General features: G+C 36.6%; 1 protein-coding gene across 1 annotated transcript in view; it reads left to right on the forward strand.

Moving 5' to 3' along the window:
* Window positions 1-26,596, forward strand: part of KHDRBS2 (KH RNA binding domain containing, signal transduction associated 2) — a 254,207-nt gene that overhangs the window by 157,024 nt on the left and 70,587 nt on the right. The gene's annotated exons all lie outside the window — the stretch shown is intronic.

The raw sequence follows: 26,596 nt of genomic DNA on the forward strand, positions 1-26,596 counted from the left end.
AAATTATTCTTTGTTGTTAAAGCTTCACTCAACCGTGTGTATTTGTAGTGCAGTGACTAGGTCACGGCCACTTCAAATCAGGGATGCACTTTTTGTTAATTCTAAGAATCACAACTGAGCAACAGCAAGAAAGGAGGGAGAAAAAAGTCACTCCTCTGTTATTTACTTCATCACAGTTTCCATTAATGAATGAGCTAAAAGTCCTGCTAAGAAATGAAATTCCATAAATATACACTTCCATATTGTTTGTATCAAAATGTATGAGACCTTTATTTCTGTGCAGAAATGAAGAACCCTTGTAATGTAAAATTAGGATTATAATTGAAGTAATTTCTTATTTACTTTACAGTACCTGTAAATGTCCTAAATGTCATAAATTAAGCATCTTCTAGAGAGCATTTTTTGCACTTTTTCTGGGTGGTAAATGTATGGAAAATAAAATGGGAGAGAAGTTGAGGTAGCTGGATTATCCAGGTTGGGAAGGAATTCAGCTAGTTCCCCATATTTTTGAAATGCCCACACTCTCAGAAGCACAAAATATAGACACAATTAAAATAGTCAGTTTAATTTGTGATACATTAGTCCAATAAAAACAAATATATGTGTTAGTGGGTTTTTCCCCCTTCTTAGATAGCAGCAAAAAAAGGTGCTGCCCTATAGGTCAAAATTCACATGTTTTGGAGATCTTCCATCTCCTGTGTCCCTTCAACATCTATATTCCACAGCTAGGAATATAGGAGCTTGCTATCATGGACCAGTTTGCAATGAAAATTTCTTGTTATTTTATAGAAGTTTGTAAGTTCAATCTAAATAATTTTGGTATATTATGGGCTGAGGTAATAACTAGAACTCTGATGCTATGCTGGTAGAAGGAAAAGTTCACTATCACATATCTGCATAAAATACTGAAAATTATGTTTTAGGGAAAATATTTTTATTTTTGGAAAGTAATCAACACAGTTTTTCTTCCCAAATAAACCATATAAAAAATCAGATACTTGGCTAGACACTAAAAAGAAGTGAATCTGTTTGTGGACCTACAGCAAATGTCATGTATAATTGTTGTTCTTTCCCCCGTAATCCTACAAATGAAAAACTAATTTATAATGAATATCCAATTTCCATTTTTTTTTTCCACCTTCTAAGCAACCGACAAGTGTATTAGAATTTCCTTATGAGTTTGTATTTTTCATTTTTGATTACAGTATTTCACACCATTTTTTTTCCTACTATTTGCAAGCACCATTGGTTTGATTAGTGGTACATATGAATGCACTGTCATTGATTGTGAATATCTGTATTCTGTATTTTTGTTTCCTCTAATGAAATATAGTAACTTGAATGCTGATCTGAATGTGAATTCAAGAAATAGAATCGAATGGCTGCAGCAGCTTTTTTAAAATTGTTTAGACAGCATTTCCTGAAAAAAAATCTTTAGCCATTTGCTGAGCACTACTAATCAAAGATAGTATTGACTGTTTGACCTTGAAACATCTAACTGTTCAAATCAGTTTGGATAAACATTTAAAAGTTTGGATTGTCCACTATATAAATATTTTGAGGTTTCCTGATGGCCTTTCTGAGGATTCATAAAAGCAGATGTCTGAAGGCTTCTCAAGAAAAGTCCTGTCATTGTGGTATTCATGTGCAACGTTTTGAATGTCAGGCCTAGCCAGAGGGAAAAACATTTGGAACAACTTTCAGAAAAGAGGGCTGGAGCAGGAGGGAGGAGTATTTCATCTCATGCCTTTCTCTTTAGTCACCTTTGAAACTTGCTTTATATTGAGTTCAACCTAGATAGTATCTTAGAGGAACTTCTTACCCACAGCAAGAGGAGGTACTAACATTAGAAAATACATGCAAAGGGAAAGTAGTTACTATGTGAACCTTCTTCACTTCAAAAGCAGTTCATTGGGTGTGAATCTGAATGGAGAGTGTAACTGGCAGCTGCCTTGCAGCTTCTGGGATCAAGAGGGTTTGTGACCTGGTGTTTTGTTGTAACTGCAGCCAGTGACTAGGCCACACACAGGTGCTCCCGTCCCTGGCAAGGTCAGGGAGAGACTAAGAAGTGTAAAAGTGAGAAAACTGTTGGGTTGAGACAGGATAGTTGTAATGGGCTGGCACTGGCTGGATGCAAGGAACCCACAAAAGCATCTCTTATCACTCCCCTCCACAACTGGACAGGGGAGAGAAAATATAATGAAAGGTTTATGAGTTGAGATAAAAACTGGGAGAGAAATCATTCACCTGAGTGAGTGATACTATCAAGGGCAAAACAGACTCAATTTGGGGTTGTTCATTGAATTTATCACCAACAAAATCAGAGCAGGATAATGAGAAGCAAAATAAGACTTAAAAAACACCTCCCCTCTCACACCCCCATCTCCTTTCCAGCTCTGTCCCCTCCCCAGGTGCAGGGAAACAGGGATTGGGGGTTACTGTCAGTCCATCACATGTTTCTGCTGCTGCTCAGAGAAAGGAGTTCCACACCTGCTCCAGCATAGGATCGTCTCTTCAGAGGTCTGCAGATTCCTGCCAGGAGCCTGCTCCAGCACAGGCCTCCCATGGGGTCACAGCCTCCTCTCAGGCACCCACCTGCTCCAGTGTGGGTCTCCTCCAAGGGCTGCAGGTGGATCTCTGCATCCCCACGGCCCTCCATGGGCTGCAGGGGCACAGCTGCCTCACCATGGGCTGCACCAGGGGCTGCAGGGGAATCTCAGCTCTGGCACCTGGAGCACCTCCTGCCCCTCCTTCTGCGCTGACCTTGGTGTCTGCAGAGCTGTTCCTCCCACATGTTCCTCTCACCCCACTCTTCTCTGCCCACAATTACGTCTGAGCAATACCTTCTTTTTTTTTCTTCTTCTTTTTAAATATGTCATCACAGAGGGGCTGGTATCAACTCTGGTTGGCCCAGCCTTTGCCAGTGCTGGTTCTGTCCTGGAGCCAGCTGTCATTGGCTCTGATGAACATGGGGAAGTCTTCTGGCATCTTCTCACAGAAGCTCCCCCTGTAGCCCCCTGCCCCACTACCAAAAGTTGGCCAGTTGGCCACACAAACCCAGTAGGACAGTTACCTGGGTAGACAGGGGGGTGGACTGAGAACCGGCTGAATGGCAGATCCCAGGGGGTTGTGATCAGTGGCACAGGGTCTAGTCAGAGGCCTTGTCATTGGTGGTGTCTGCCAAGGTTCAATACTGAGCTCAGTATTGTTTAAGGTATTCATCAGTGGCTTGGATGAAGGAGCAGAGGCCTCCTCAGCAAGTTCACAAACAACACAAAGCTGGGAGGAGTGGCTTATACTCCAGAGGGCTCTGCAGCCCTTCAGATGGACCTTGACAAGCTGGAGAGATGGGCAGAGAAGAACTGTCTGAAACTCAACAGAGAAAAATGCAGGGTCCTGCAGCTGAGGAAGAATAATGCCAGACACCAGCACAGGCTGAGCAGCTCTGTGGAGGAGAACCTGAGGGTCCTCTAAAGGCTAAGGTCTTGTTGGCAGCTTGTGAAACAGGCAATAGGCATGACAGATTGAAGTTCATGACTTATACAGAAGTGAAGAGTACTTGAGTAGATCTGTTGCTATTGAGGCAGTAAATAATAGAATCATAGAATCATAGTTTGAGTTGGAAGGCACCTTACAGATCATCTAGTTCCAAAACCCCTGCCATGGACAGGGTCACCTTTCTAGACCAGGTTGCTCAAATCCCCATCCAATCTGGCCTTCAACACTTGTCGGCGTGAGGCAACTTGACTGGGCAAAGGCAGTGCTCTGCGCAGTATATTTTGGTCTGAGCATCCAGACTTTTCCACTCAAGATTAAAGCTAAATATTGGAAGTCTGCTTAATCAAAATCTATGCCAAAATTACTGTTGCTTTCTGATCCTGTTTTGGAGGACATTTGACTCTGGATCTGTATTTTTTTTTCCTTCTGAATCAGAAGCTAGTAATGAACTGTCCAGTAATACTTTTCTTTACATTTTTTAGAAGCCATAGTGAGCCTTGCTAAGAGGTCTGATACGAGTTTTGAAGTGACTTATCACTTGTTCTCTTACACCACATGGAAAGAATTACCGAAACTGAATACATTTGGGACTAAAATACACATTGCTTTTGTATTTCACCTCCACTTGCATTTTCACTCTTGGATAAAAAAGAGGACTTCTGCACAGAAAGCCACTCATCATAATATGAATACTTAGATGAGCTTCTTGCTTTTACAAACAAATATATCATTTGTTTGCAAGGAATAGGCTGGTCTGTCAAAACACTGTGAAGCTGTTACAGCTCCTAGGTCTAGGACAGCCAGATTAAAGAGCAATTTTAAATGCAAATATTCTCTCTTGCCTCTCAGTTCGCTGATCAAACCAGCCAGGCGCAGATTCTCGTTATCTTCTGAAATAAGTGGAGAGCAGTGCTTTTACAAAGTCACTGGCAAAGAACCACACAATAAGATAGATTGTGCTTTCAATGTCATGTGGTTCTTCCTCTCATTTCAAATTATTTAATATGAAAGCAAATGCCACGTTCAACTGTTTATTCAAAGATCAATGGCTATTTACATTTTTCAATAGTTTTCAAACTGAAACAGCTATGCTCATGCTTATTCAGTGCCTATGTAGACAATGGAAAGGCTAACAATAAGAGGTGTTTTGTCACAGTTTAAGATTTTAAAAAGAATAATCAACATTTACATGTAACTGCAATCCACAAAATTGTGGTTGCAGAGGCTTTGCTTAATAATTTAAATGGGAATTCTTAGTGCTTTTAATTCCATTCTGTCTGCCATTCGTGGATGTAGATGGAAACTGTAAAGACCCAAACTTCCTATTAATTGCATTTTTTTCCTGTGCTACTGCTATAATAAATATGTTAATGTGAGCAATTTATACTTGTGAAGCCCATTCCTATAATCACAGTAGGACATTGTCAATGAGAGTGAGGCCTGGATAACTAAGAAGACTTTTAAGGTTGTTCCAAACCTTAAAATAGTGAAATATATTGAAGATAAAAATAGGTAACAGGGATTACTTTCTTTTTGTTTTCTAAACTGGCATTTCCAAGTTTTAAGATGTAGCGCTTATCTCTTTCCATGCCTTTTCTGGGTGAGAAAAAAAAAATCAGTGAAGAATGTACTGAGGCTAAAGATCATTTGACTAAAGCTGGAATTATAGACATGGGAATCTTCATGGCTGAACAACATATTGATTAAATATGATTGATTAGCGATTTATGCCCAAGGCACGTAGAAAAAGTGCTAAGCTCTATTCAGCTTGTATCTGCTGTGATTTGATTTGAAAAATCAAATTTTCTTTTTAGTACAAAAGCGATTAACAGGATAATATTTATATTATCTGAAAGACCCTGCTGAGGTTTAGAAGGATGCTATGAGATGAAGGTATAGTGGATTTATTCAGGTTTTGGATAATATTATCCATGAAAAGTATAAATATATTTATTGTGAAAAAATCCAGCACCATAAATGTGGAATTAAAGTAATGGCAAGTTTTTAGTGTTTTTCTAAAAAGAGCAGAATCCACAGTCAGCACAAAATCTTTAGTGTCTGGGAACCTGCAGGTCTAGAGTTTTTTGCTTACCAGTGCAAACTGAAGTTTGTATCTTGTTCGTAGATATCTTAGGCTGAGTAAACAAGGCTTGCCTCATGAGACCCAAGAACTGTCATGAGAGGAGTGCAGTACTAAGTGAATACTGCTTTCAGACTCAGCACTGCTGTGAATTTATCACGTATCAATAATATGGTCTAAATCAGACTTCATTATATTATTTTCTTGATTTGAATTGATTTGATTGTCTTAATCATAGTTATTCAATGGACTTCATTAATAAAATGCATACAATTCTTACATCTATTTATTAATATTGCAGAAATATTTTTTGTGGCAGATAAGTTCTTCTGTCATCCCCTTCATGCTGTCCTTACTTGGCGGAAATAATTCTCTCCTTGACATTAGTTACCAAGTTTTCAGATGAGAATTATTTTCTATGCTAGACAGAATATAAAAGAAAATGCTGATGCAGCTGTACATGTTTTAGTATTATAAATGATGTTATTACAAGTACAATGTAATAAATATTTATATTTATTATATAGAGATCTAAGTGAAGGGCATCTCCCAATTGATGATCCAGCCCGCATATGGTCCTTAAATATTCATAGTGTATGCGGTTGTATTCGTAAGATCCTGCATAAAAAATACATGCAGTGTTATTCACAGAGCCAAATTTGTCTGCATCATGCAGTGCACCATTTGATCATTGAACGATGTGATTGTTCAGGAGCCTGTTACCAAAAATACATATCTGCTGTCACTTTGCTCAGTCACAACTTGTCACTTGCTTATTTATTTGATGGAGACCAGTCTAGATTGGTACAAAATAACTCTACAGCCATTTGCAGGCTAAACATTATCAGTTTACTGTATCTCCACAATGTTATCCTTTCCCAACAGACTGCAAAGCAAAAAAATAGGTTTTTGGGGTTTTTTAACAAACTTATACAAACTTAAAAATTGCTCTTCAAGACTTGGGACAACTCTGAATTATTTAGAATTATTGAGGGTTCAGTTACTATGTGAATTCAGCTCAGTTAGAAGGAAGCCTTGGGTTTTTCCTTTCAATTCTCAAAGTTACTTAAGCAGATGTAGTCCACTGAGGTACTAAAAAGCTAAACAATTTTGGACTTTCAGGTTCATCAGTTTCTGGGGAGACAGACACATCTGCACTCAGTAAGTGCAGAGACTTCAGCTGTGCCAGACAGCTACAGAAGCTTTGAGCTCTGTTTTCGGGAAGGGCTCTGGAGAGTAAGACGCCAGTTAAGGCACTTAACATCAGCACACCAGCACTGCCTCCAGCATGCCTGTTGTACTTGTGCTTTTCAGTCTAGCCTTTGGTGAACTAGATCAGTGACTTTTTATTAAAGTAGATATACAGAGTGTTCTTTATATCAATAGACTCCATGTACAGATGACAGAGAACTTCTAGTTTGTGTATTATTTATGAAGAATTTGCATTGTAGCTAAAATTTGAGCTTGATTAATGTAGTGAAATGCACAATTTAGGAACTGTTTCATGCTAATTTAAAACTTACATGGTTGTTCCAAAATACTCTTTGAGTTTTACTGGAATTTTAGGGCCATGTATTTAAAAATCACTCCCTGTTGCAAGAGCTTTCATCAGAGTTCATCTGTTATTCTGTTTGATACATTTGTGATATTGTCATCTTGCAAAAAATCCTTCTGCATGAAGCTGTAGAGCTACATATTTAGCAATTGCTCTTACAATAAAATACAAATATTACTCAGTTCAGTTTCATTCACTGGCTAATGGGTCTTTTAGCCAGTTGCCTATATCCATACACTTACTGCTTACTCAGGAAAATGGAAGAATAGGAAATGTATCTGATAAAATTAAAGGCCCAAACAGAAGCCTTGTATGCCTGTATCTTTTTTCTCTTATTATGTTTGTTGCATTTGCAGCTCTGAATTTCAGTTCTGCATAGGAAGAAAAAGCTTTGTGCTGGATGAGGTATCTCATGAATTGGCACAAAAGCACCTCCCCAGCAATATGCTTGTTCTTTCTGGGTATTTAAGGAAGGCTCAAGTATACATGTGAGCTTTTATTCTCATAGATCTAGGAATGTATGTATATACCCTGAGTGGATATTGTTATAGACCAAGCTGACTGAAGCTGTGCCTAGAACTCAGGATATCTCCTGATAACCCTGCAACTTCTCCCCCAGCAGCATCATGTGAGTGTCCTGTTATTTACTGCTTTTGGAAGGAGGAGGTTTGACTCTCCAAATCTCTTAGTATTTCCAATAAATCTTTGTGTCGATATAAAGATAGGTGCTTATACTCTGATATAGATATATGTATGTGTGTGTGTGTGTTTATATATATATATATATATATATATATATATGTTATCTGTAGCTACATCACAGAAAAATATGGTCCATTTCTTCCAGCCCATCTGTTTATAACAGCTTGATGCTGCACAGAGCTCCTCTACAGCAAGCAACATGCATGAGGGACTGCGTAAGGAATCAGTCTGAAGGATCAGCAACATAAAAAGTTAAAACATTTATTTTCTTTCCTAACGGTACAGTTTGGGGGAAAAAAAGGTAAATATAGGAAGGAAAAAAATACTAGCAAGTGTCCTAAAGGAGTAAATTAAAAGAGTAGTTTTTACTTGTGCAATGAGATGGACTGGATGAAGGACACTCTTCCTTTAGTTTAGCAATGATGGTATTAAAGTGACTGGAGTACTCATAGGAATACCTCTGTCATATAAGTAGACCAATGTAGTTCTCAAATATGCTCATTTTTAAAACAATTTAATTAGTTATATTTTATCAAAGGTGCTGACTTAGTGTACCTCTTAAATCTACAGGAAAAACATTGTGAAAATTGATTTTGTTATGAAACACAGTACCTTGAATTTGACCTACAGGACTCTTAGAGAGTGAAGCAATTGCTAGAAGAGGGAGATGCAGTATAAAAGCTCCAGGACAATAAATAAAAGACTAGAGATGAAAAATGTTCTTTCTCCATACAGACCTTTTTTTTTCATTATGAAATTATGATTGCCTGCATTTTAATAGCTTTTACAATCACTGTAAGTGCTGTTACTCATAGATACCTACTGTTGTTTTGTAGCTCTTGTTACGGTGTCAATATCCATGGAGGGCCACATCTGAAATCATAGAGTGCAGTGGAGCTTTATTCAGAGGAATTATATAAATAAATGCTTCTTATATAGCGGGATCGTAAGAACACAGGGACCCAAGCATGACCCTGTACTACTTTGTGCAATAACATAAAACCACATTTAAGTATTTCTTAAAATCAGTATATCTGTGCCAGTATGTAATATTATGTGTAAGTTCCTGAAAAGGTTCTTGAGTTGTAGCTTTGGTGTTCATACTATCCTCCAACTCCTTCTGGGTCAGTTAGTGAGGTTCTGTAATGAAGATATTAATAAACCATTAGATAATATAGTAACATGAATTCTTTTGATCACCCAGTGTCTGTCAGATGCAAATTATTTAAGTCTAAAATGGGGACACAGAAGCCTAAAGTTTAGAAACTCCATATTGTGTTATCTTTTATTTGGATTTTCCAGTCCCTAATTGTCTCTAAGTGTTCAGCCTTGCAGCTTCTGACATCCAAATTTTTAGAAAGATGAAGTGAAAAGAAAAAAAAAATCAAACAACCAGATATACCAAAGTGAGTCTTATTTGGTGCAAGTATATAAATAATATACTATACTGAAGTATTTTAATATTTATTTTCATATTTTAGTTTCTTTTACTATGTATTAGAATCACACTATTTTTCCCAGTTCTTTTCTCATTTCTTTTCTTCTTCTACCCAGAAAACCTCAAAAAAATCACATTATGTATACTACTTACTAATCTTTCTGAGGACTAAACTATAAAACAAGCAGGTATACATATATATATATATTTGAGCAGTGCATATTTAGGTACTGTAGAAACAAATTGTCCAAGTCTGATGCTTCACCATTTTAGTCAAGGTTGACCTCTACGATGTCATGTAGCCCATGAACTTGTCTTTATTAGGACTTTGCATGTGTATACCAATCCTCACACATGCTGCGGCAGGAAGTTTTCTGAAAAGAATAATGCATTTAAAAGAAAATACATTTGAATTCAAACTGTATTTCTATTTTAACAACCAGTTGCCATCAGTCATTTTCCTTTTTGGACAAATACTGCTTGCACAATTTAACTGACATGCAAAATTAAGGATGTATGCTTCTTTCTTTTGATACAAATCTTATTTTAAGAACAGATAATTCCCTTTGTATTACCTGTTTGCAAAAAAAAAAAAAAAAATCAGAATTAGTCTTGGTTTGCTTTGCTTTTCTTGACAAAATTTGCCATATATGTGAAAACTTAACAGGTTATTTTAGTTTTATTTAGCTATAAATAACAATGAAAGAATAAGTGTTTATAAGTGAAAATTAGTTTTGGAATTGGGATTTGCAAGTATTTTGATACAACTGCACCACTTAACAGATGATATGCAAATAAAAAAAAATTACAAAAAATGCAGGTAAATCAACTGTATGTAAATGAGGCTGAAAGGGAGATGCAGAAGGGATCTGTGTTTCATTGCTAGTTAATTTTGCCAAATTTAGGTGTGGACACTGCAGCTCAGAGAATGAGAAAAATAAAAATAAGAAAAAAGCACAGAATCACTGAAATGCAGTTGTTGAGACTGAGTACATCTATCAAATAAATTAGAAGTAGCAAAACTTTGGTCATTTTTCACTTTCCTTGAACAACCATTTTACTTTCTTGCAAGGCCACCTTTCATGCAAACACCCTAAACAAATAAATCCAAAAAGCCATTTGGAGCTTTTCTAATTTATTACTCTTGAGGTGCCTATTATACGTTGCCATTTTTGTAAAAGCAACAAAAGTGGCTTGTGTGTGCTAAACACAGCAAAAGCAGGGGAAAAAAGGTAATTTTCATAGAGTTTTGTTCATTTCACTTGGGTTCCAATTGTTACTTTCTAAGGGGTAAAACATCTCCCATGCAAGTGATGTGTCTTGTATTTGCATAGTCTTATTGTGTATAGTTTTGATGTGTATTTACAAGTTAGGTTACTACATTGGTAGCTGTAGCCAGGAACTGTATGGCTGAACTGGTGCTTAGAATCACAGAATCGTTAAGGTTGGAAAAGACCTCCAAGATCATCAAAAGCAATCTTTGACCAAATACCACCTGGTCAGTGACATCATAGCACTGAGTGCCACGATCAGGGACACTGATGTCGCCATTTCCCTGAGCAGCCTTCAGGGATTGCAATGCTAGACAACCCTTTCATTATGTGAACTGTTTCTGTTTCCATCAACAGTGCAGTATCCAGGGGAGTGAGGGTGTTTTCCTTGGGCAGAAATACTTTCTTGAGTTGGGAGCATCAGGAATGAAGTAGAGGGAAAACTGCAAGTCGATGTCTCACATCTTGGATGAATGAAATCCTGGATTAAAAAAAAAAAAAAAAAAAAAAAGTGAAGGGACTACCTTTATTCCAGTCTCCTAGATTCTTTTTAAAAGATTCAACCTCTTGCAGAACGCCTACAGAAGTAATGTGCCTACCTCTGCACTACAGCAGGCTCAGTTCTGGGAGCAGGACTTGCCTTCCTGCAAGCCATACAAAGGCACCTAAGTGGAGAGGATCAAGGGTCATTGAGTGTTCTGCTGTCATCCTTTCCAAGAGGACAGCTAAAGGGTACTAAGCAGTACAGCACTGTGGGTACCATTCTTAATTCTCTGAGTTTTCCTAGATATCTTACAAGAAAGTATATTCATCTTGGATGTCACCAATTCCTGTATGTTACCTTTGTTTATCCAGGATCCAAAAATTTGATGCTGGATCCAAGAAAGATCCTAAATTACACAAAATTTGCAAACAAACTAGGCTTCTAAGTCCTTAAATTACTTCTGAACAGAGGATTTAAATTCTAAATAAATTAGACTATTTTTGTTTGCTATTCATTTTGTAGAATACTTACAGGAGGGGGGGAAATTATTTTAGCTTTTTAAAAAAAATACTACTTATCTGTTTTAAAAAGTCTGTGACCTTTCTAAGAGGAAGGTAGACTACACTGTGCCAAGGAAGTGATACTGTTTTGATAGTCCTTGACTGAATGAGGATGTTGAGATAAAATTCAGTTTTGAAAGAAAGGCCCTACTTTTTTAAAGGCCCCACTTACTTTCCTCAGGACCTCAGTATTTGTGTACAGAGTACATAGACATTTGTCATTTGTGTTGGAGGAAAGGAATTGGTACAAAGAACTAAGCTTCCACTCTCTTTGGAAAATGCCACCTCATCCATCCTTGATCAGAATATTTGAGGATAAGCAAACAGGTCACTGAATAAAGTCTGAGAAACTGTTTAATATTCTGTAGAGCAGAAATAATTAATGAAAGCTGACAGCTCTTAAAATAAACTTCCCACCTTAAGTAACATGAGGCTTTTCCCTCCCTATTTGGGGGATGATAATCTCATTGAACAATTTCCTTTTCAGCTTTGTTTCTGTGTTGCCACAGTAAATATGAGTGTACATATTTGTATGACTTAGGTTTTGAATAGCTATGACATAAAACTAGAACATTATTTTGGGGAGGAAATTTGCTTTAAGAATTTTTCATGTATTTTCCCTTCTCTAAAAATGATGATGTAATAATTTGTTTTGTAAAGAACATTTTAGCTCTTCTACAAATGGTGGTTAATTTTACACTGTAGGTTTCATTATGTAGGTTGCATTCTTGAACTGTCCTTACATTTGCTGACCTTAGAAAAATAAAATTAAAAATTCAAGCCTATAGTTTGATTCTAAGTTCAAAGCATTATGAACCTAATGCTTATTTATTTCTTGACATCTTCCTGATGAAGACTATAATTTTATGATTGCTTTATAGTTTCCTTATTAAGGGAAAAAAATCAGAAAGTTATTGTAAAAAATTGTGACAAGAGAGCAAATGTTGCTGTAGCATACTTCATCCACTGAGAGGAAGAGAAAATAGAGGTAAAGAAAATGAACACTAAATTAACAAAACCAGCAGGATTCTCAGGGTTGTTGTTTAATCATCAGAGTGCTTAAGACTGTATTTATATACACTATCTATTTGACTTTTGGAGATAGGGATGGTCACATTTTATATTGGCAGGTGGTCATACAAGTTTTATTTCATCTCCTGAGTGGAGTTCAGATGTATAAACAATGTAATAAGGCAAAAATACATAAATGAATCACAGTTAATCCAAAGTGGCTATTCTGAAAAAATAAGAAAAATGAGAACAGTTGTATTTTCAGCTATTTCCAAAAAAATTACTGCTGGGTGGGCTGAAGCAGGCTTTGGTACCCTGAGATACTCCTGGTTGGGCCACCCAGCAAATGATCAAGAACGTTGCTATGTCATCTTATTCTTCCCAGCAATAAGCTTAAAAACCTTAAGAACATTTGGGAGTAGCAGTAACAATTTTCAAGGCTGATGCAATCAGTAAGAACCTATTGTGAAGCAGATACATTTTTTCCAAGGATGGAATTAGAAGGACAGTGGGATGAAGCTCCAAGATGTTGCTGGTGTTACTCTGGTAGGTACCTGGATGTCAGGAGAAGGGGGGCATCTCCTTCATTTCATATAGGCTGAGGTTGCAATAGAGGCTGCAAATTTCAAAGTCATATTTCAATGTGTGCCAAGCAGAAAGGGACTTGACCCAGGACTGTGGTGCAACCTGCTCTTTCAACAAGATTTTTTGAGTAGACTCAGTCATCAAGGGCAGGGTATCTCTGTCAGACAAAGCAGAATATTGAATAATTGCTGAAATGTTAGTCCAATCCAGCTATGGATTTATTGAACTTGATGTATTTATTTTAATTTATACAGTTGCTTCCAGGATTTTAGATTAGCAGTTTAGATATAAATATGCCTAAAGCAAATCACGAAAGTCAAATTGACTTTGGATTTGAGTTTCTTGCCCTTTATAGTCCTTGGAAGTGTACAAGTACGGGTAAATGCCTAACAAAAAACCTTGTTTAATTAAGCAGCTGTCAATGACACAGGAGCTGTTCTTTACCAGTCCTGGAGAAAAAAACTCATCATGGGTAATCTTTCAGCTGAGGGGCTTACTGAGCAAAACAGGAATGTCAAGATTATTCCAAAGTGTTCTGGCTACTGTCTGAGTTGCCTTTGTGATTTACAGCCACAATACCATTCCCTGCATGAATTTCAGGACATAACAATCTGTCAGTTCTCAAAGCTATAAAGTCATCCTTTGGAGATAACTGAACCAGTCTCACAGTGATAGTCATTTCAGAACATGGCTGTAATTTCTTTGCTTAAAAATTACAGGTGTTGTGGTTTGGAATGTCCTGCTTTAGGTGTAAGACTAATAATCCTATTGAACTAGAAATTATAAGATACTGTAGGAACTAATCTTCCCTGAAATAATATATTATATCCTTTTCACAGTAAACAGGAACTGAAAAATGCCCATAAAGAGTTTGGCAAATAAATGGGATGTTGTAACTAAGTTATTTAATGAGATGTTAAAACGTTCACAATATTTTTTACTATGATAGGAAACAAGAGAGTTTGAACTATCTTCATTTGTGAAGTGCTATGATTATTTTTTATTTGTGTTTATCTAAGATTCCAAAGTTGTTTAGCTAGTTTACGAATATGAGACACGAACACACATTGTTCTCTGAAAAGAGTTTCCATTGTGTGTAGGAATTTTTTCTGGTGTTATGTTCGTCCTTAATGTCATCAGCATGGGGACTGAGAACCATAATTAAGCATATTAAATGGGCTTGATTCTTTTAGATAGAAGTCCTTTGTTCTTTTAAGGATGAACATAATTTAAACTAGCTGTATCTGAGTTAGAACTTGTGTATGTTTAAAGAAATTAGTAAGTTTTGACTGCAGTAAGAAGGAAAGAAGATTGGGTTGTGAAAGCTTCATACTGAAGCTCACTCCATCATCTCTGGCTGATCCCTGAGGAGGTTCTGTCTCAGGAAAAGGAACTGTAAACTTGTGGTTTACAGTGCACTACCAGACTCTGCATGAAAGTCATGACATAATTGTGTGGTGATGCTAGAAGCTGCAAAGCTTTAATTCCTCATGAAAAGTTCAGTTCTTTCTGATAATGGAAGTTTTCAGCCAGCCTCTGATCAGTAGGTGTTTGAAAATTTTCAGTCCAGTCAGCATTTGGAATAAGAAAATTAGCAGCTTCAAGCCTCTCTCTAGAGAGAAAGAGAGATCTAATTTGTGCAGAGGAATAAGGACTTAGATACTGCATGTGGCACTAGTCAGATTTTGCTAAGAACCAGTGGTGCAGATGTGCCCCATTATGGCATTTTATTCTGGTTTTCAGGCCTGTTCTCTCACCCTGTTTAGATGTACAGTGAATGCATAGGTGGGGAGGCTCAGAAACTATGCAGTTCTCAACCAGACCTATTCAGAGTATACTGATGTCTATGAACAGGATGTGTGAAAGTATCAGACATGTTTGTAATGGTCTTTAACCAAGCCGCGAGCAGTTCTTACAGAAGAATAAATTCTAGTGAATTCTGCATTCTGAGAAAGATGGGTTTTTAATGAAAGTTGATAAGTTGATGCCCATGAAGTATACAAGAATGAAATGAAAATATATTCATGTCCCCGTTAGCAACTTGTCCTAATATTGTCTGATCATTGAGGTGCATCCTGCACATTTGCACTTTCTGTGAGTCATATACTCTGCACATTAAAGTTATTAGCATACTGTCTGATTATTTTAAAAATGTGTTTATACTAACTGCACAAATGTTCTTTTTTTTGGGACAAGTAACCACAATATGGATAACAATCTATTTTTATCTGTAATATACATTAAAAAAATTTTTAAAAAAAGTAAAACAGAAAGTGAGAACTATGCTCTTGGTACTTTTCTTTGCAACCTTACTGCTGCCATGCAACCTTTCTTTCACCATAGATTTCTGACAGAAAAAATACAAGGGTTGCTTTTCTTGCAGTCATCCCCCATAGATATTGCTGATCCATGCAACACACTACTATCTGGATACTGAACCTTTTGATCTTCTGGACCTGGATTTATTTGTGATACTGCTGACTTTACTAAAAAGCCATTTCATGATGAGGGTGAGACAGAAAACTGAGTCACACTCCAACACCATGTTTTCTATTCTTCATATTTTTGTTCCATCTCCTCTGTTGTCAGCCAGAAGCATTCTACTCCAATTTATAGATGGTGACTCTTTCAGCATATCTCATTTTTGGTATCTTTGATCTAAGTTTTGAGAACTGGAATGTAAGATATACGATGCAGAGGTCTCTTCTGAATGCCTGACTTATGTCTGCAAGCTGCAGTTTGTAGGCAGTGTGTCATCACTGTCACAGTGAATGTGGGATTAAAAAGCACATTCATCTTGCCAGATGAGCCTTTTTCAGCACGCATGTAAGAAATTCTAAAAATAGCTGTTGGTTTCAAAGGAGTCCAAAGTGAAGAGAAAAACAGCCAAAATACAGAGACCTCTCATTTTGCATTCTCTTAATTACCTACCCACACCCATAGAATAAGCTTTGTAGTTACCATGCATTATTTATCAAGTCATCAAGAAGCAAAGCCTGGACATGTACATTTTAAGAAAGTGTAGACCAGGGTGTGGAAGTGGAAGGAGTAGGTGAAAGCTCACTGCTGTTGATATGTATCTGGGTCCAGTCCTTAAGGAATTATTTCTGGAAGGATACTTGGTTAAGAACATGGTACAATCAAGAGCTATAAATCTTGCAACAAGCAAATCCAACTCACATACATGATTTTTAGGTCTCTTAGGAACTAACTTTATAAAAAATTCTCTTAAAGGAATCTGTTTGTCAAACACCAGGCACAAAGTTGATTTATTCCCATATTTTAAATTGCAATTTTGCTTGAATTAAAGATAATTAATCCTGTCCTCTGAACTTTCACAAGTCTTGAATCTAAATTGAACAGAAGATTTTTTTTTTGTTTGTTTCAGAAAGTCTGATTACCACTAAATTCATTAGTAAGGAAGGCTAGATGTTGTGAATTAGTAATGGTTCTAATTTTAACAGAATGTTCTTGTAGAATTTTTTCTTCTTGCACTGAAATGAAAGGATTTATGTAGGTTGATCTCAGCACCATATTTATTCAATAAACATCCTTTCCTCAGGTGCACCACAGCTAGATGCAAAACTGCATCTTTTTCTGTATATGAAACAAAAATATACACTCACTAGCAGTAGAAATATAATGGAAAAGTCATCTTTAATCTGTACAACAGATCCATTTCCATTTACTTAAAAGGTATGTCTGTAGCTTAAATTACATAATAAAGTAGAAAACAAATTAAAGGAAGGGAGCAATGAAAATAGTGCTTAATTTTAAAGAACAGATTGAGAATTTGGGGTTAGATCTTGGGAGTGAAATCTTCAGCAAAGAGTAGAAATCAAAATTCAGATTTGTGATGTCAGAATCTTCAGGGTTTGCCCTACACTTAAGCTTCCTCATATTTCAGTCAATATCCCAATAGCCCACTAAATGAGTTTTTAAAAGGAAAACTGTAGAAAAAAAAAAGGGGGGGGGGTTGTTTGTCGGTCATTTTGGCATGTTTAATACTGGCAAAGGTATTTTCTTTGTATTATAAAGGCCATTTATATGAGAAACACTTGCTCCCGAAACACTTAGTATTCCATGCAGACTTACCATGCAGTTGTTTCAAATCACATTAGATTGCATAAACTTTTCTGCAGTGTAATGAAATGGAAAAAAAATTTACAGATGCAGTGCATCAGATTAGTTTTACAAGAGCAGTATTTGTATCTTGCAAGCAATGACATATGCTGAGAGTGATACTCTTTCCAGCTTGCAAGTCAGAACTGTTTTATCCTGAGAATTATTCTTTTTCCTAAAACTGTAACAAACAGATATTCCAGGAAGGGAACAGTTGCAAGACTCTCAGACTGTATTTGCATCCATGCAAATTATACATTCACTGATAATTAAAGTGCTTTGAAAGAGAATTGGCAAGAATAAAATAAACCTCCAGATTGTACAATTTTCTAGCATCTAAAAGGAAATTGCCGGAATACATCTTGAGTAGGCAGTGGACCAGCTTTCTTATTTTGGATTTGAATTGGTACAAGTGTACTAAATCTGATATAGAAATGAAAAAGAACCTCAATGAAACTTGCAGCAAAAAGGGAAAAGAAATGTGAGGAAGCAATAAAAAAAAAAAAAAAAAGAAAAAAAAATATAGAGCAGGTGATGAAAGCTAGCAAGGACAGCAAACTTGAATTTTCAAAGAAAAATGTAAAGATGGTGTTGAAATAAAAGAATGCCTTGTAAGGAAAGGCAGAAGTACTTGAAGCAGTGGAATAGCATGCCTCAGTGAAACAGAGAGAAATTAAAATCCTGGCTGAGAGAATGAGAACAAAGCAATAAACCCTTGGGCTGAGAGAAGAGGATTACTCATAAAGAGGAGAAAAGGGAATGAGAGTAATGGAATGGAGGAGAGACAGGAGAGGAGAGCATGAGAGAAGATGTTGGAAGTATAGCAAAATCAGAAATTACAGTCATGGAAGGACCTGATCCTTTGAATTCCAAATAAAATCCAGTGGGCACCAAAGGACTTAACATGCTGGAGATCATACCTGAAGAAAAGGGATTTTATTATTGTATCTGGTTCTCCCCTTCTATTCTGCATGGTTTTTGGTATTGTCTTCTTGCATTGTTGCCTTGTCAGTCTAGGACAGGTCAGGACTGACTCTGTGCTCTCCTTCAGTTGTCTGCAATGTCCAGCACTTTCTCCTGTGTTCTCTTAGCTTAACCATAGGGCAGAGCTGGCCATCTGTACTTGTGCTGAGACATATTCATGGCTGAACAAGACTGGTCAGATGTTCATAACAGATAATACATGTCACTACTTCTCTGAATGTGCATTTCCGAAATTTATGAAGCTGAATGGTTCAATCAACCTGATGCATTGCAGGAAGTCTCATAACAGCTAACACCTTGCTGGATTAGGTCTTGTATGCCTGAAAAATTGAAGTCATGATGTACATATTTCTCTGTATCTATTTCACGTCAGTAAACACCAGCAAAATCCCAAATTGCATTTTTCTCAAAATTTAAGCATTAAACAAACAAATCTTCCTTTACATTTTAGGTGATATTCATTTCTATTGTTAGAAACACCATGAAATGCTTCCTCTGGAGACATGTCTTTTGGGCTTAGGACAGCATTTTAAGTTACTAGAAAATAATTGTTCATTCGGCTTCAGAAGTTTTGGGTTATTTTTGTGAAATATTTTAGTAGGCCATTATTTTTCCATTAGTCCTATCTCCTATCAAATTTTAATACAGTCTTTTGTGAGATTATAACCTGTGATGGTAACAGGAATGAGATGCTCACTTTCTAATTTGTTACCAGGCAACGGTTTAGACTATCCATTCACTTAAACCTATTTGGGCATGGCTATTTTGAGTAGCCAGATCTAGTTCTCTCTCAAAACATACCAGTTTCTTGAAAAACTTGATTCCTCTTGGGCTTAAACTGTAGTACTATCTGTAGCCACTATCCCATAAATTGTTGGGCAAGGCTGGCCTTTATTAAAAATAGCATCAGTCACATACTTAAAACTGGCATAATAATGTAGGTTGACCTTGAGATATATTTCTCTGGTACAAGAAAGTATGATGGATGGACATGTTTGCTTGCTTGTTTTAAGCTCTGTGAAGGTGGCTGGTGGGATTTGGAAAGTATCCGTTGGTGGTTGTCACATGAATTGGCCATAATTCCTGGCCTTTGTACTTAATGTCCTAAATGTATTCATTATGCACAAACCATTCATGTGGAATTTATTGGCCTGTTATAAAATTTTGAAAACTTAATGTGCACTCTCTGATTCACATTTTTCAAGCATGTCATCCTTCCACTTTGAACAGTAACCACTTGCTGTTAAATGTATTTTGTTGTTCTTCAAGCCAACATCCAAGATCATTTTATGACTGCAGTGTGGGAGGCAGCTTGTAGAAACTTGCTGGATTTAATGACATCTCTATTTATGTAAGTAGCACAACTATTATCTGGACTGTTCAATTTCTGCACATATAATGCAGACACAAAAATGCAAATGAAAGAATCTAAAGGATAAAACAAAGCTATGTTAGAAAGATTCAAGATAAGACAAGAAAGGCTGTAAACATCTTCCTCCTTCCCAAACAGTCTTAGTACTCGTTATCCTACCAAATCCCTAGGCATGCAAGTGACCTTTGAAATGCTTTGAACAATTAACAGTTTTATTCTTTTATGTGCAGTTTAGCCCTTGAAGCATCATTTATTGCTAGCACTTTACTCCTACTAAGGTCTCCCTTTTTTTTTTTTTTCTAGTTAAGTATACCAACCAGCAGTAGGAGTGGCATAATAAAATAGCATTAGAGAAAGAGAAGTGGGGACTTACTGCCTTTCTGCTGGGCTCAATTTTAACACTTACTTTCAATACTAAATCTTTATCTGAACTTGCAAATTCTATTTGGATATGGTTGCATGTGTTTAAATTCTGGAGCCTTTGAACCAGTAGGAAAATGCTCTGCCTGTGCTTTTGAACTATCTGAAGCTCTATGGCAGTGTTGCAACAGCATTGCACTAAACCTCATCTGAATGTGTGCTACTGTGTCATATCCAGGCATCCTTACACTTTTTACTGACTTTGCGTTTACTTTCAGAATATTATCTAATCATATGCATAGGAGGGAATAAATAACCTAGTTTAAAAAAAAATCCTTCCCAACAAAGTTCTGCATTTTCCCCTAGAGGATTTAAGGAGGGCAGTGACTCATACTCCAAAATATATATGGAAACACATGAAGGTATTCAGTCATTGAAATACTATGGAGCAGTCCAGCACATTTCTGATAGTGGTGTAGTCTGCATTAAACTGAGCACGGTAATGTGTGGCAAGTACAAACTGCTAGGGTGAGGTGGGATAAAGGTTGGCTTGTCCTGTAGATCATCAGCACTACAGTAATCTGAAAGACTACAAATTTAGTGCATTTTTATTACTAGAGAAAAGAGGATTATTTTCTGACCCTTGACAGATTTCAAGGAGGAGGCAGACTGAGGAATTGGTGGTTCTTACTATGTTTTCTGTAGATGTAAGGATGAAAGCAAATTTCAGCAGAATGGAGGGAACACATATAAATCGTGAGAGAAGTTCACAGTCCATTTCTTGTGCAAGAAATTAGCTACATTACAAGTGATTATTGTAAACTAGTAGGTAGAGAAAATGTGACGCTCTTAGGCTCACACACAGAGACTGAATCATACGCCAATAATATCAGAGTAATTCCTGAGAAAGTTTGGCACTAACAAGGAAACAAATAAGGTCACGGGGGAACATTTCAGAAAATGTGAGAGTTATCTGGTACAGAGGATAGTCAGAGAAGAATCCTTGCTTGTAACAGCAGTGACCAAAGCAATGCTTTACACCATCATTTTTTCTTCTGAACTTTATCAAATCATGTCATCCTTAAAAAGATTGTTTATTTTCAAATTAGTTATGGCTAACTCAATGTCATGAGTTTCTGGGCTTTGTTTTGTCAATGAACACCAAAATGTAAAAGCCTCAAAATAAATTTCTGTTAGATGAAATATCATTCCACAAGTTGTTATTAATTTGATTACATGTTGTTGTCACAGAAAGATGCTGGTTTTCAGAATTATCCAGAAATTAAATTAGGCATACTGTCACATTCATTATTTTGTTACTTCATTATTGCTAATTGAAGTAAGAATATCTTACAGCTCTACTGATATAATATCCTTTATTGTGGTATCTCATCAGCAACAGGCTGGGCTTTTTTTTCCTTCTCCAGAACATTTGGATTCTTTCTTTAATTTCTGTTAAGACAACTGGAAAATATCCAGACTATAATTTAAATTGCAATTCCAGTAATTTTAGATTAGTTCTTCATTTTTCAACATAAGTCTGTAATTTATATATCAAAGACCTTTAAGTGGAGAGAGTGAAATCAAAAATCCTCCTTATTCAAAACACACCCACTGTATCTGGATAAGCCCAAGTTTTTCATCAAGTGCCTACTACTTGTTCATAAGTGATCAAAGGAAAGAAAGTTGTGTGCATGTTTTATTAGAGGACTGTGTGTGACTGTAGGGGCATCCCACAGTGGTTTAGATCTGGCTTGCTGTGGTTTAAATTAGCTCAGAGCACTTAGAACTGAGTTACAGTTTAATTGACAAGGTGGTGCTGTTATAGGACTGAGGTTCTTCAACATCTCTTATTTCTCAGCAGATTTCATATGTTGTTTTTTCACAGTTTATGCTGAAAACATGTAACTATAACATGTTAGGTAGGATGAGATTGATTTTATGTAATATGGCAATGTAAAATTTAGCTGTCTGGTGCAGCTTCATAACACATACCTATTATGTTTTTTTTAAATTACAAAGACTCCAGCTACAGGTTTTCAAATTGTACCAGAAGGCTGTGAAGATTTTTCTTAGAAATTGTTTACTCTGTTTCCAGAGCTTCAGTTCATTCAGATGGTTTTGAGAAAAACATGTATTGCATCCAATTTTAAATTATGTTTAAGAGATTTTTAAATCATATCAACAGAAAGGTTTTTAGCTTCATGAGAATCCCTAACCACTCATTCATTCTTGAGTCTTCCCAGAAACTATACATGGAAGATAGTGAAGACAATAGGCTTTAACTTGCGCCAGAGTGCTTTGCCTGGAGGATGACATCCTTCCTGCCGCCAGAGGTCCCAGCCCCTCTCCAGTTGCTGATGCTCAGAGCCCTTTCAGGAGCACACAGACAGACACACGCTGCTCTGCAGTCCCTCTGGGCGCACACATCCCTCCTGTGACGGGAGGAGCTGAGCAGGGTGGTAGGCAGGGTGGTGCTGTCCCACCCATCTTCCTGTGCTCCTTTGCCAGCATGCAGAGGAGCATTTCATCTCAGTACATATTAGGGCAATTAAACAGACATACTACACTTCAATTCATATGCTTGCATTTTACAATATGCCAAAAAAGGTCTCAGGCAGCTAAGGAAAAACCAGCAGTAACTGACTAACTTTTCAACATGGATTTCATTAGGAAACTGAGTAAGCAATAGCTGATACTTTCTGTGACAAACTCGTTATGGTTGTGATGGAAGGCAAAATAGGAGTTCTCTGCAGTATAGGAGAAAGCAGACTAAACACCATTTATGGTTAATTCTAGCATAGAAAATAATGTAACAGTTTTAGATATGAGGGAAGCTAGAAGCACATAGGTTGAGGGACTTTGTTATGCAGCTTAGAGTGAGAGGACACTTATTTTCCTCTCACAGTACTAAGAATGGAATCATAATGACTTAGCATTGTTTAAAGCTAGTAAACTGCAACTGTAAATCAGCAAATTAGCTAATGATTGCCTCTGGGTAGTGATACATAATGAAAAACAAATGAGGAAAGGTATTCATGCATTGCGCTTTGTAGCTACTGGAAAAATTAAAGTTCTATCTTCATAAAAATACTGTTAAAGGGATGTTATGAAGGGCTGTGCACTGGTAGCAGAACAATTACTGCTTCAAATGAGTATGTTTTTTAATAAATGCTACTACAGCAAGTCTGCAATTCAGTGCTAGCATTTTTAAATGATCTGTGGTGTAACTGAGAGGTTGTATCTGCAGTGGGAAGCTGTGAAACCAAATACTGTACTTCCAGCCCTTTCTAGTAGTGCCAACCTCAGGTACTAGAAATATGTGTAACTAAATAACCAAATAACATCACAGAGTGATATCACTATGCCAGTAATTTTCAGTGCAGAGACAGTAATGGTAAGAAATACCTCAGAGCTTTCAAACCATAAACTGATTTATTGCCATTTTTAATAAAATAAAGGAAAAATATAATCATAACAAAGCAATAACATTTTAATCTCTTGACCCCACACCTGTCAGGCTTCTACTTGCACAGTTCCTGAAACTTGCACAATGATTCTTCACTTCCCATATTGCTTGTGCTCAGCATTTTACTGTGTTGTTGCTTCCAAATTGCATTACTTTTAGTAACTTGCCTGTATTTAATTGTCCTGTCATTAGTAAAATTTTGTTTCTCTTTGCTGTTTAACATTTCCTAACGAAGTTCTGAGCTAAGATGCCTTGTGTGTTTCTTGTCACAACATGCCTAACAACATCTTTTACATTGTTTACTATTTGTATACAGGACAGACTAATTAAGGGTCTGATCAAATTTACATCTCTTTATATCAGTATGGGGTAAGTGTGGTGATGATGAGCTCATTCAGATAAGGTGGAGTGCACATACATGTAATGGTTCTATTTTGGCTTGTTGCTTCTCCTGCTAATTATTAATGATTTTTATTCTGATAAATAATGACAGTGTTTTTAAATGCCATAGGGAAGGCATGGTTAGCTCCATGAAATTCAGAGGAGTCACTAAAGTTTCCATATAGCATACAAAGATGAGCACAGTAAAACAAGAAACTCCTTTCAAATCATATGCCACTTCAGCACTTGGGAGCCACTCCCACTAGCAAAACTTTCCTTCATTTTAGTGGCTCTAGCCCTAACTGTAGGCACCTCAAGCCCACACAGGAGAGCCAGGATGCAGCACATCACACCCTTGGAGCCAGCAGCAGGGAGTACAGAGCACTCAGAAGGTGCTGCAGATGGGACACGGAATCCCAGTGGCATGCTGTACCTCTGGGATGTTAAAATGTCCCCAAGCAGGAAAGAATCATATTTTTGTACCCCACATCTTGCATAGTAAGTCTAAAATTTGAATTTTTGAATAAAAAAATAGTGGGAATTAATGAAGTGGGACTCTCTGGAATTACACATTGGATTTGGGTACTGTAGGTAAAGAATTTACCTTGTGGATTGGTTTTGGAGTTTATCATATTAGGAAGGTAACATTAAGACAAGAAACTGATTTTCAGGCATCTGATATATTTTAGTTATGAAAAATTTACATATTTCTAGCTTAGATGATATGTGACAATGGTAATTTAGAGAATTTGAATTTTAGATGAGTATCCAATGCGGCAGTTATGCAGACTTGTAATTCAAAGTGAGTGTAATTCTTAATGTCTTTAACCTAAGGAATTTTAAAATATTATGAGTAATGTTTTCCAAAAACTGCAAACCACAGCTGGAAGCTGTTGAAACAGATCTGTTGCTATAAAAGGAAAAAAAAAATAAATAAAAATAAATATACAGGCTAGGGATTTGTAATCTCACGTGAGGGGCACTGGAAAGTGGTGAAGAACCTGATCCACTTGTCATTTTATACAAAGATTCTGAAAGATCTTTGGATCAAAAGCTTATGTTTCTTCCACTCTCTGGTATTTAGACATCATTACTATTTGTGAAAGCAGCCCTTTTTTCAGCATACAGCAATTCTGCTGCTTTTCTGGCAAAAATCTGGTTTGTGTACGTGGATATTTGTATATGACCAATTTCCATCAACATAGATATAAACTGTTTTGTGTTTCAGTACTGAAGGAATCCAGAAATCCCTTGTGATAACACTAAGAATATAGCTATTTATAATAACAACAAAAAAAAAAAAAAAAACCTAATTCCAAAACATTTGCAGTCTTACTAAGAATATAGCTATTTATAAGAACAACAACAAAAAAAAAAACTAATTCCAGAACATTTGCAGTCTTGAAGCCTTCATGCCAAAAATGAGCAGGGATGAAATAATGGAAGAACTTCTGTGGGGTAGATTATAAAAGTATACAAAGCATGTTTTTTAGTCCAAATATATTTTCTGGTGGAGACCATTTTGTGGTGTTATATTTTTCCCATTAAAAAGGAAATTGCTGCCTGTTGACATTTCACTGCAGCAGGTGTGCTTTGCAGACAATACATGTGTAACAATTCATAGATATGGGGGAAAAAATGGTTGTAGTGATCTTATCTCAACAGTTACCACTGCTGATAGCAACATTGGCTTTGACTGGACATAATCTGATATAGAGCAGGGATGGGGAATTCTTTGCCAATGAATTAAATAGATGGAGTCTAATTCCTAGTTCCCCAGTATTGTACATGTGGAGCAGTTCCAGTGAAGGCATGGGTTTATTACAGCTAAATTCTGAAATGAGAATTGAGACAGTTTGTGATGGTTGCATAAAATTATTTTCAGAGGTGAAAACAGTCTTATGCTTTTTATACTGCATATTTTTTTCCATAATGCTCATCCAGATGTACTTACTTGGATACTACTTTGATCAAATAATCCTGAACCTTTCTACCAAATCATTGTATCTCTTTACTGACTATATGAACTTTCATATTTCTTATTAGGCATGCAAGTAAATTAAGTCCTCTTGTACTTTTATTAATTGTCCAAACTGGCAACTTTTCAAGAAGGGGAACACTTCTATGTGCAACAGCCTTGTGCAGAACAACGCCCAGTGCTGAGGGACAGTAGCAGCTATTAAGAAATGCTGCTTTTTGAAAGAGACAATTAGTCTCAAGCAGACTCTGTTGTCACATGGAGGTAAATAGAGTTATAGTCTAGTCCTTCTTAAATATTTTTGCTTGGGCTTTTTTTCTGTTTTTTAATAAAAGCTATCTTTTGTTGGAAAAATGATGCAAAGGAAATGTTAAATGTTTTTCTCCACAAAGAGCATATTTTCTACGGAGTCCACTTTTGACCGTACATTAAGTGTTTTACGGTTATAAGAGAAATTGCTGGTATTTTAACATTTTAATAACATACAACCCCAAAGTTGTCAACTGAGGTAGTGTATAGTGTGATTTAGTAGAGTCTTGGGAAATATGCCCTGAGATGCTGCCAGTAATGAAACTAAATCACTGCTTTCTATTAGTCTGTTTTAGAAGACCAAGAGATGCAATACTTGACGGTGTCAAAAATAAGAACCCATGTAGAAAGGTACTGGTTAAATAATGACAGCTGGAAATTAACACTGACATGGCAAGGAGTCAGAGTTTTGATATTTGTATATTCAGAACTGCTTT

This window comes from Onychostruthus taczanowskii, unplaced genomic scaffold (assembly GCF_017590055.1).
Source record: "Onychostruthus taczanowskii isolate IOZ18803 unplaced genomic scaffold, ASM1759005v1 scaffold33, whole genome shotgun sequence".
In the NCBI taxonomy this organism is placed as follows: domain Eukaryota; kingdom Metazoa; phylum Chordata; class Aves; order Passeriformes; family Passeridae; genus Onychostruthus; species Onychostruthus taczanowskii.